Raw genomic sequence first — 9,805 nt, 5'->3', positions numbered from 1 at the left:
TTCATCTCCTCTCTGGGGAAAGATAACAAATCTACACGCCCCATTTCTTGACAATATGAATGTTTCTACATTGATTTTCTGGCCCTCTTCTTGATATGTTTATTGGTCAAAAACTAATACTACTGATGTGATTCCTATATTCCATAGTGAATCTGGAGACTTCTCAGAAAATACTTTTATATTTCCTTGCTAAGTTTATCTGTACATTTTTAATCTATCACTCAGTAACTCCATTGATGAAGCAAACACTGCTCACTAACTGCTATTACTGCTTCATTATGGATCTTCAGAAAAATTGGTTCTGACTTCAGCATTTAAAGCCTCATATGAATAAGACAATAGCCAAGATACACTTGGAAAATGGTCACTTTTGAAAACAAAATGATAAATGGTCTTATTGTTACTTTGAACTGGTAGATTAAAATAACACTTCTTTAAGGGTATTCATTCTGGTACTATGTAGTCTTCTTACTGTTTGGTTTAGATGTTTTCCAAATACATGTCCTTTGCCTATTCTCTTTATCCATTTTTTAAAATCAGACAGCTGAAATATTTAGGCTTTCCCTCTAAATAATTTCTTCTATTTTTACTGGGGCTTTTTTGGAATTATTTCCAGTTATTTCCCCCTGGTCTTTCCATATATGTTGGGCAAAATACATGGCATATTCTGAGTATCCAGTAAGGCAAGGCAGTAAGAAATCATCCCTGGCATAAACATTTTTAAATTTATTTTCAATTAGGGGATAATTGCTTTACAACATTGTGTTGGCTTCTGCTGTATGGCAACATAAATCAGCTGTAAGTATTCATATATCCTCCTTCTTGAACCTCCCTCCCACCCTCCCCTCATCCTACCCCTTCAGGTTGTCATAGAGCACTGGGCTGAGTGCTCTGTGTTATATATACAGTAACTACACACTACCTATCTATTTCACGCATGGTAACGTATTAATATATGTTTCAATTCTATTCTCAGTTTGCCCTATATGGCCATAAAGTTTTTAAAAATGAAAATAGTGTGATAGAAACATTCCGAAATTAATGACTATAATTCCTTTGCTACATTTTACAGATCTGAACTGGAATTATCCTTCTCTAATGAATTCATCACAATTGTATTGGGGGGATAAGGAGAGAAATGAATTGTCTCATGTGAATGTAATTTTACAAGGATATGTTTCTGTGAAGGAACAGGGGTAAGTATCTGTAGCACACCTACCCTGTCTAGGCCCTATTAATCAATTCACTGGGTTTTTTTACTCTGCATATCAACACACACAGTTGTTATTGCAAGTCCATAATCCCTTATAATGAAGTCATTCAGGCTAAATATGTCTCAAAGTTTAGAATTATTCAAGTTTTAGAGTCCAAGATGTCTCCTAGCAATCAATAATATTAATTTTACCTCAGTGAAATGTATAAATTACTGCACAGAGTGAAATAAGGAAGGACCATATATAACCTCTTGTCAGTTCTGGTCAGATTTGCTGAAAAGGGGCTCAGGTCAGACTTGGTTTTGCTGCCAGGAAAAAAAAAAAGTTTTCATCCAAAAGATGTTTAGATTCCAGAATTATGAATAAGGGCTACCTGTATATGGGCTTCGCAGGTGGCACTAGTGGTAAAGAAGCCATCTATCAGTGGAGGAGACCCAAGAGATTTGGGTTCAATCCCCAAGTCAGGAAGATCTCCTGGAGAAGGGCATGGCAACCCACTTCAGTATTCTTGTCTGGAGAAACCCATGGACAGAGGAGCCTGGCGGGCTACAGAAGATCTCTTTTGTACAGTTCTGTGTATTATTGCCACCTCTTCTTAGTATCTTCTGCTTCTGTTAGGTCCATACCATTTCTGTCCTTTATTGAGCCGATCTTTGCATGAAATATTCCTTTGGTATCTCTAATTTTCTTGAAGAGATCCCTAGTCTTTCCCAATCTATTGTTTCTATTTCTTTGTATTGATCACTGAGGAAGGCTTTCTTATCTCTCCTTGCTATTCTTTGGAACTCTGAATTCAGATGGATACATCTTTCCTTTTCTCCTTTGCCTTTCACTTCTCTTCTTTTCTCAGCTATTTGTAAGACCTCCTCAGACAACCATTTTCCCTTTTTGCATTTCTTCTTCTTGGGGATGGTTTTCATCATGGCCTCCCATATAATGTTACGAACCTGAATCCATAGTTCACGCACTTGTTTTCAGGTCTAATTCCTTGAATCTATTTGTCACTTCTACTGTAAAATCATAAGTGATTTGATTTAGGTCACACCTGAATCGTCTAGTGGTTTTCCCTGCTTTCTTCAATTTAAGTCTGAATTTGGCAATAAGGAGTTCATGATCCGAGCCACAATCAGCTCCCAGTCTTGTTTTTGCTGACTGTATAGAGCTTCTCCATCTTTGACTGCAAAGAATATAATCAATCTGATTTCAGTATTGACCATCTAGTAATGTCTATGTGTAGAATCTTCTCTTGTATTGTTGGAAGAGTGTGTTTGCTATGACCAGTGCGTTCTCTTGGCAAAACTCTGTTAGCCTTGTCCCTGCTTCATTTTGTACTCCAAGACTGAATTTGCCTGTTACTCCAGGTATCTCTTGACTTCCTACTTTAGGATTCCAGTCCCCTACTATGAAAAGGACATCTTTTTTGGTGTTAGGTCTAGAAGGTCTTGTAGGTTCAACTTCAGCCTCTTCAGCATTAGTGGTTGGGGTATAGACTTGGATTACTGTGATATTGAATGGTTTGCCTTGAAACAGAGATCATTCTCTTGTTTTTTAAGACTACACCCAGGTACTGCATTCTGGACTCTTTTGTTGACTGTGAGGGCTACTCCATTTCTTCTAAGGGATTCTTGCCCACAGTAGTAGATATAATGTTCATATGAATTAAATTCGCCCAATTAAATCTGGTCCATTTTAGTTTATTGATTCCTAAAATGTTGATGTTCACTCTTGCCATCTCCTGTTTGACCACTTCCAATTTATCTACTCATGGACCTATCACTACAGGTTCTTATGTAACTTTGTTCTTACAGCACTGGACTTTACTTCCATCAACAGTCACATCCACAACTGGGCATTGTGTTCACTTTGGCTCAGCCTTTTCATTCTTTCTGGAGCTATTTCTCTACTCTTCTCCAATAGCATATTGGGCACCTACCAACCTAGGGAGTTCCTCTGTCAGTGTCATATATCTTTTTACCTATTCATACTGTGCATGGGGTTCTCAAGGCAAGAATACTGAAGAGGTTTGTCATTCCCTTCTCCAGTGTACCACATTTTGTCAGAACTCTTCACCATGACCCACCCATCTTGGGCAGGTCCTACTCGGCATTTCTCACAGTTTCATTGAGTTAAACAAGGCTGTGACCCAAGTGATCGGTTTGGCTAGTTTTCTGTAATTGTGGTTTCCATTCTGTGTGCCCTCTAATGGATAAGGATAAGAGGTTTGTGGAAGCTTCCTGATGGGTGGGACTGGCTCTGGGGTAATCTGGGTCTTGCCCTGATGAGCGGGGCCATTCTCAGTAAAGTCAGGGATACAGAATTTAAACATAGACCTGTCTTGATTCAGAGAACATTTTTGTTGTTGTTGTGTCTAAATTAAAGATTTACGTATGTATATTCTTTAGGAATCAGTGCAAAATTGGATTCTCTAAGGGGCACAAAAAATAAAGCTTTCAAAGATTATCCATCACTGAATCAGTATTTTAAATATGTCTGAACAGTTTTCCATTGTGATCACCAATCACAACACCATTGGGAAAGTTATTTTTTTCAAGTTTTAGAAGCTAATTTGTATTCAGTAAAAGGAAAGCTTATGTGTGCTCCTTACTCATCTATTTCAAATTAACTCAGGGGCTATCAAGAGGTTGTTCTGATGCTAAAGTTTGATGTTAGATTTGATTTGAAGGACCCATGAAGCTATTATTTTCATGGCAATACATGTGGGCTGTTTAATTAATTATGGTTTATGTTCACATCTATTCCCAAGCTACAAAAAAGGTCTCACTTTTTCAAGCCTACAAGAGTGTGTAGGCTATGAACAGGTATTAACTGGCTATCACTGGTGTGATGACAGTGCAGATTTGCCTGGGCAAGAAAAGCTGGCAGTATACTACAAATACTCTAAGATGCTACTCAGCCAGAACTCTGACAAGGGTTTTTAGAAAAACATGATGTTATCCTGAATACCAGATGCTGCGTGCTAAAACTTTGGACCAAGTAATCCTTTATTGGAAGGCCAAATGTTGTCCCCAAGTGTTGCAATCAGCCAGAATTTTCTACACTTACCACTCTACCTTAGGTGAACTTCCCATGATTACACCACAAACAAAGAAACAGAGTAATTCAAGTGGAATGTGTTAAGCTGGAAATAAGTGACACAATTATTACTGTATTAAGTGAAAGCTTAGGTGCAATTCATAAGTTCTAAGACAGGGGTTCTAAAAATCACTGTCATTGCGGTTGTTCTCGGTTATGGGAAGCCATATTACAAGATAATCTTTCATAACAAAATTTTGCATTATGGTCAAGTTAATTAGAGATTTGGCAAGCAAATTTTTATTGCATCCACAATTTTGATTATTAGTATTTTAATGACTGTAAAAACAAACTTTAATCAACTCTATCTAAAGCTTTACTAATAAATTTTGGAAACTCAAGGAATAAAGTGATTAGAAATGCAACATTGTGATCAACATTCAGAAAGGTAGAGTTATTATGAGAAGATGTCAAGTGTATCAGGCCTATTTTCTTTTTTTTCTAATGAAGAAAGTTACAATTGGCAATGATGCAAAGGTAATCTAAAACCAAATTGAATTTATATACATGAGAGAATTGGCAAATAAAAAAATAAAACAATCAACAATATAGATTTACTTTCGATCTCTTTTTGAGCCATTTGTAATATACATAGTATAGTGGACTAAAATTATAACACTTTGGTATACTTAAGCTTGCAAAATTCCACAATGAGTTTGAAATGAAAATAAACAATCCTCTCCTTATATTGGTGATTCAAGCTTCTAAAATGATATCATTCCTGAGATCCAATGGATTTTTTTTTAATGTGCTGGAAAAATTTCTTTAGTCACAAATCATTGAAGGCCTTCTCTCATAAACAATACAATTGTATTCATACTACTCAGCATAGTTTACCTTTGATTCCTTTTCTAAAATCTGAAATAATCTATATTTCTACTATTGTTAAATAATCCCTGATATTCTCCAAAATGGTGCTCAGTATCTTTAACACTGTTTTCATGGCCATTTATGGATACTTACATAAATACCTGTAATCTATTTAGAACATTTTCTAACTGAGAAACAATAATTTCATTTATAATATCACAAAATGCATTCACAGGGAAACTATCTCACTGACTTTAGATATGAATGTCCTTCAAACTACTCATGTTTATAGCTAAGATAGAAAATACATAATTATATTGTCCATTATGATAGTTACTCAGGTATAAGAATTCAAATATTCCCAGAAAAGGCACCAAAATACACAAAAGGAAATTGGAAAATGACAACTGTCTTTTTTTTGTTTGTTTCTGGCTAAAGATAAAAATAAAGAGAACTGAATAAAATAAAAACAGATTAATACACTGGCATTTCATTTCCTTTCAATTTAATCGCGACATAAAACAATTGGCTAGCCCAGAAAAGGGAATCTCAACATACAGTAAAATATGATCAAAGGAGATTGTTGCTGCTCTTTATTGAGTCATATCTTAACTACAAGACCAAATTAGAGAGATAAGAAATGACATGTAGAAAGGAGGAAGAGTTAGCCCTTTTTTAATACCATTCCAGTGGTTTGTGACACATTTACACCTATTCTTCCAAAGTATGTATAAATTCATAAAATGGCTTTGTCCTCTATGTTTGACTCATTATTTATTGAAACAGCAATCTGAAAGCCTCAAATATCAAAGATCCAAGGGCCAGGTTGTAAAACAGATAAGCATCATACATTAGCAATAGTTATGAACTAACAAGCAGAATACTTGCATTAATATATTAGTCAAGGTTCTCCATAGAAACAGAACCAATAAAGTAAACTTCCATATTTATTTATTATAGGGGTTGGCTGAAGCCTGGCATGCTGCAGTCCATGGGGTCACGAACAGTCAGACATGGCTGAGCGACTGAAGAACAACTAAAACAACATGTGTTATGGAGGCTGAGGAGTCCCAGCAACTGCTGGCTATGGCTGGAGACCCAGGGAAGCAAGTGCTGTGATTCAGCCTGAGCTCTAAGACCTGGGAACTAGGAGCTCCTCTGTTTGAGAGCAGTAGAAGATGGACTTCCAAGCTCAAGGAGAGAGAGAAAGAAATTTGCTCTTCCTCTGCCTTTTTGCTCTACTGGAGTCCTCAGTTGGTTGGATGATGCCCACCCAGATTGGTGAGGGCAGATCTTTACCCATTCTACAGATTCAAACACTAATATCATATGGAAACACCCTCAAACGACACCTAGAAACAATGTTTTACCAGCTGTATGCACACCTCTTAGCCCAGGCAAGTAGACACATAAAATTAATCATCAGTATTGTTAAGAAAAAAATCTGGTTGGAAACATCTCCATTAGAAGACCTGTTAATTATTATAGAGAAGATAGAGGAATTTCAGTTCACTATTTTTGGAGTATTTACATCTTGGCAAGTTTAACATGGAGCCAGTATCCAGTCCTTGGTTTTGCAGGGTGAGAACCTGATTACTTGAGTTAGTCTGGTTTGACAGAAGGAGGGGATCCAGCGCTGGAAAACTTATTTACACTATTCAAACAATCTCACTCCAAAGAGAAGACAGAGACCAGAAGGTCAATTTGTTATTTTTCCAAAGGAAAATTACAGACAGAGAATAGCTCTAATTGACCAATTATACACCAGACTATCATTTCCTTAGTCAGTGATTCTCTATACCCCTAAATGAACTTATTCAATGTCTCTATCATCACTAACTTACTTAAGGCTAGACAACACATTTTACTTCTTTATCGGGGGCTGAAACCCTTGGAAATGACTGAAACATCTTTGTTCACTGGATTCACCAAATCCAAATTACTCTTTTGTACCTGGTTAACTCCACTGCCTGGAGCATATGCTTGTTGAGTAAGAAGTCTGACACAATACAGTGTATATTTAATTTAAATGACTTCTACCTTGGGCATTTTCCTGCAGTTTAATTCAAATAAATTAAATATGCTTGCTGCAACTCCATTATGCACAGCAAAAGAATATAATCTGGGGTGTCATTTCTAAATGTGGTAAGTAGAAAGGGCAGTGAGTTTTTAAATGAGCCTTTCTAGGCTGTTTCTACCCCTCAGTGTCTGTCAGACATTGCACAGTTTACTCACTCTCTACATCTTATTTTCAGATGTACATTGTACAGTTATATATGTTACAGATTTCTTAAAAAAATGTGCATTCATCACATTTATATATATGTTGCAACTAAGGTAAATCACCTTATTAAAATATAATGGGAAACTTCAGCGCAGTTCCTGGAACTCATTAGGTGATTAATAAAGTTTAACTAACTCATTGTTCTTATCCTCAATTTTTTTCAATTAAATTTTTTTAATTGGAGGAAAATTACTTGAGAAAATCATAATTCAAAAAGACAGATATACACCAACATTCACTGCAGCACTATTTACAATAGCCAGGACGTGGAAGCAACCTAGACATTCACTGACAGAAGAATGAATAGAGAAGTTGTGCTGCCTATATACAGATGTGTTTTAAGGATTAAGTCATATGATAAAATTGTACTCAAATACTTTTTAAAATATAAATTGTGTCAATGAAAGATACTGTAAGAAAAGACACAGGCAGAGCTTGATCTGAATACCCATCTAAGGGACTCTGAGCATCTCCCAGAGGCAGTTTTTCTCTGGATGTCCTGAGCCCCTCATCAGAATGGTCACAGGAAATGGAGATCTACTAATCACACATCATGCAGTCAGCTGTGCTCATCAGTGGGCAGTCACCTCATCAAACATGAAACTAGGGAATTAAGAGGCTCCCCTCCTTATAGTAAAATAGGAAAGTGGAAAAATGAGAAAAATATTTCAATTTCTTTAATAGTAAATTATGAGCACTATATTAGTTTTCTAGGGCTGTCAAAACAAAAGACCACAGACTGGGTGGCATAAGCAACAGGAATGTACTGTCACAGTTCTGCAGGCTGGAAGCCCAAGATCAAGGTGACAGCAGGTCGGGTTTCTCCTGCGGCCTCTCCTCGTGGATGGCAGACAGCCCTCTTCTCATCATTTCCTCACACAGCCTTTTCTTTTGGTATGTGCTTCCCTGATGTCTCCTCCTTTTTTTATAAAGATACCTGTCACACTGGATTACATCAATATGGTCTCATGATCTCATTTAAACTTAAATAACTCTTTAAATATCCTACTTCCAAATGTAGTCACATTGGGTATTAGAGTTTTAACATACAGATTTTGTGAAGACAAAATTCAGTTTATAACAAGGATCTATACAAATAAAGTGGTGACGGAAATAAAGTAAAATATCTGAAAGACACTTCTGAGATAGAATCAAAAGCACCATTTGATCAGCTGAATGTAGGAAGTGGGAAGAATAAGAAAAGAGTTAAAAAGGCTTCACTGGTCAATTGATCCATGTCAGATGTTTTGCTAATATGCTGAAGTTACAAGGATGAACACGAAAGACACAATCTTGCCTTCAAAAAACATGCTAATTTTGAAGTGGCAAAATGAAATCCTACATTTTAGTACTGTCTTAGCTACTCTGCTTCATACATAAGCCTCGAAATATATGCATTCAAAGATTTATTTTTGAGAGAATATAGGCATTGGGATTTGGTAGACCCTGTTTTAATTTATGAAATTATAATTCACCAGCTTTGGAATCCTGAAGAAGCTAATCTCTCTGAACCTCAGTTTCTTTGTGTGCAACATGTGAATAATAATATACACCTTACATGGTTGATAAAAGAATAAAAGGAAATGATGTATTTAGGGTGTGTAGTACATGGCCAGGTCTACCATAGACATTCTATAAATATTTTAGTGAAAAATTCAGGTAACTTTCAATCAATAAAAACAATGTTGGTTTGTTTTCCGTGTGGGAGAAGGAAGACAGACAGGGAGTGGGGGTGTGGCAGATGAGGACAGAAGCTGACGTGAATGAGAAATCAAAGAAGCTCTGCTTCTTCACAATTATGATTAGGATCGGTCCTTTCCTTCTCCTCGTTTATCTGCAGCCCAGAGACCCCAACCATGATTTAGTACAGTAGTTTCCAGCATCTTTTTGGTATGAAGATTCCTACTGAAAATCAAAAAAGGATCCAAATAGTCTGGCATTAATTTTATCTTTAGTAATTACTTTTTAAGAAATACATAATAATACAAATGTACTTTAAATCCAATAAAATTTTAAAATAAATTTGTATTTTATTTATCATATTGAAAAATACTCATAAAGATATTGTTGTAATATGTATTGAATTTACAGATATGTATGTGTGGACATGAACCTCTGTGAAATAAGTTTAAAGGACTCCAAATATCTGTGGCCCATAAATTTGCATCTACTGGCTAGTCATTGACCACAGACAGCAAACTCAGCAGATATCTACAATTAACCTAGTAAACTTGATCAAGTAATTCATTTAACCTCTTAGAAACTCCATTGAAATATCACTGATATTACCTGCTATACCTCTATCATTAAGCAATTGTGAGGTACAAATGAGAAGTATTTAAAAGTTCACAAGGAAATGTCTGCTTCTCTTTCGTTACCACACTGGAAGTAACAGAGGCTATGG

This window comes from Muntiacus reevesi, chromosome 10 (genome assembly GCF_963930625.1).
Source record: "Muntiacus reevesi chromosome 10, mMunRee1.1, whole genome shotgun sequence".
Taxonomy (NCBI): domain Eukaryota; kingdom Metazoa; phylum Chordata; class Mammalia; order Artiodactyla; family Cervidae; genus Muntiacus; species Muntiacus reevesi.
This window is presented reverse-complemented; position numbering follows the sequence as displayed.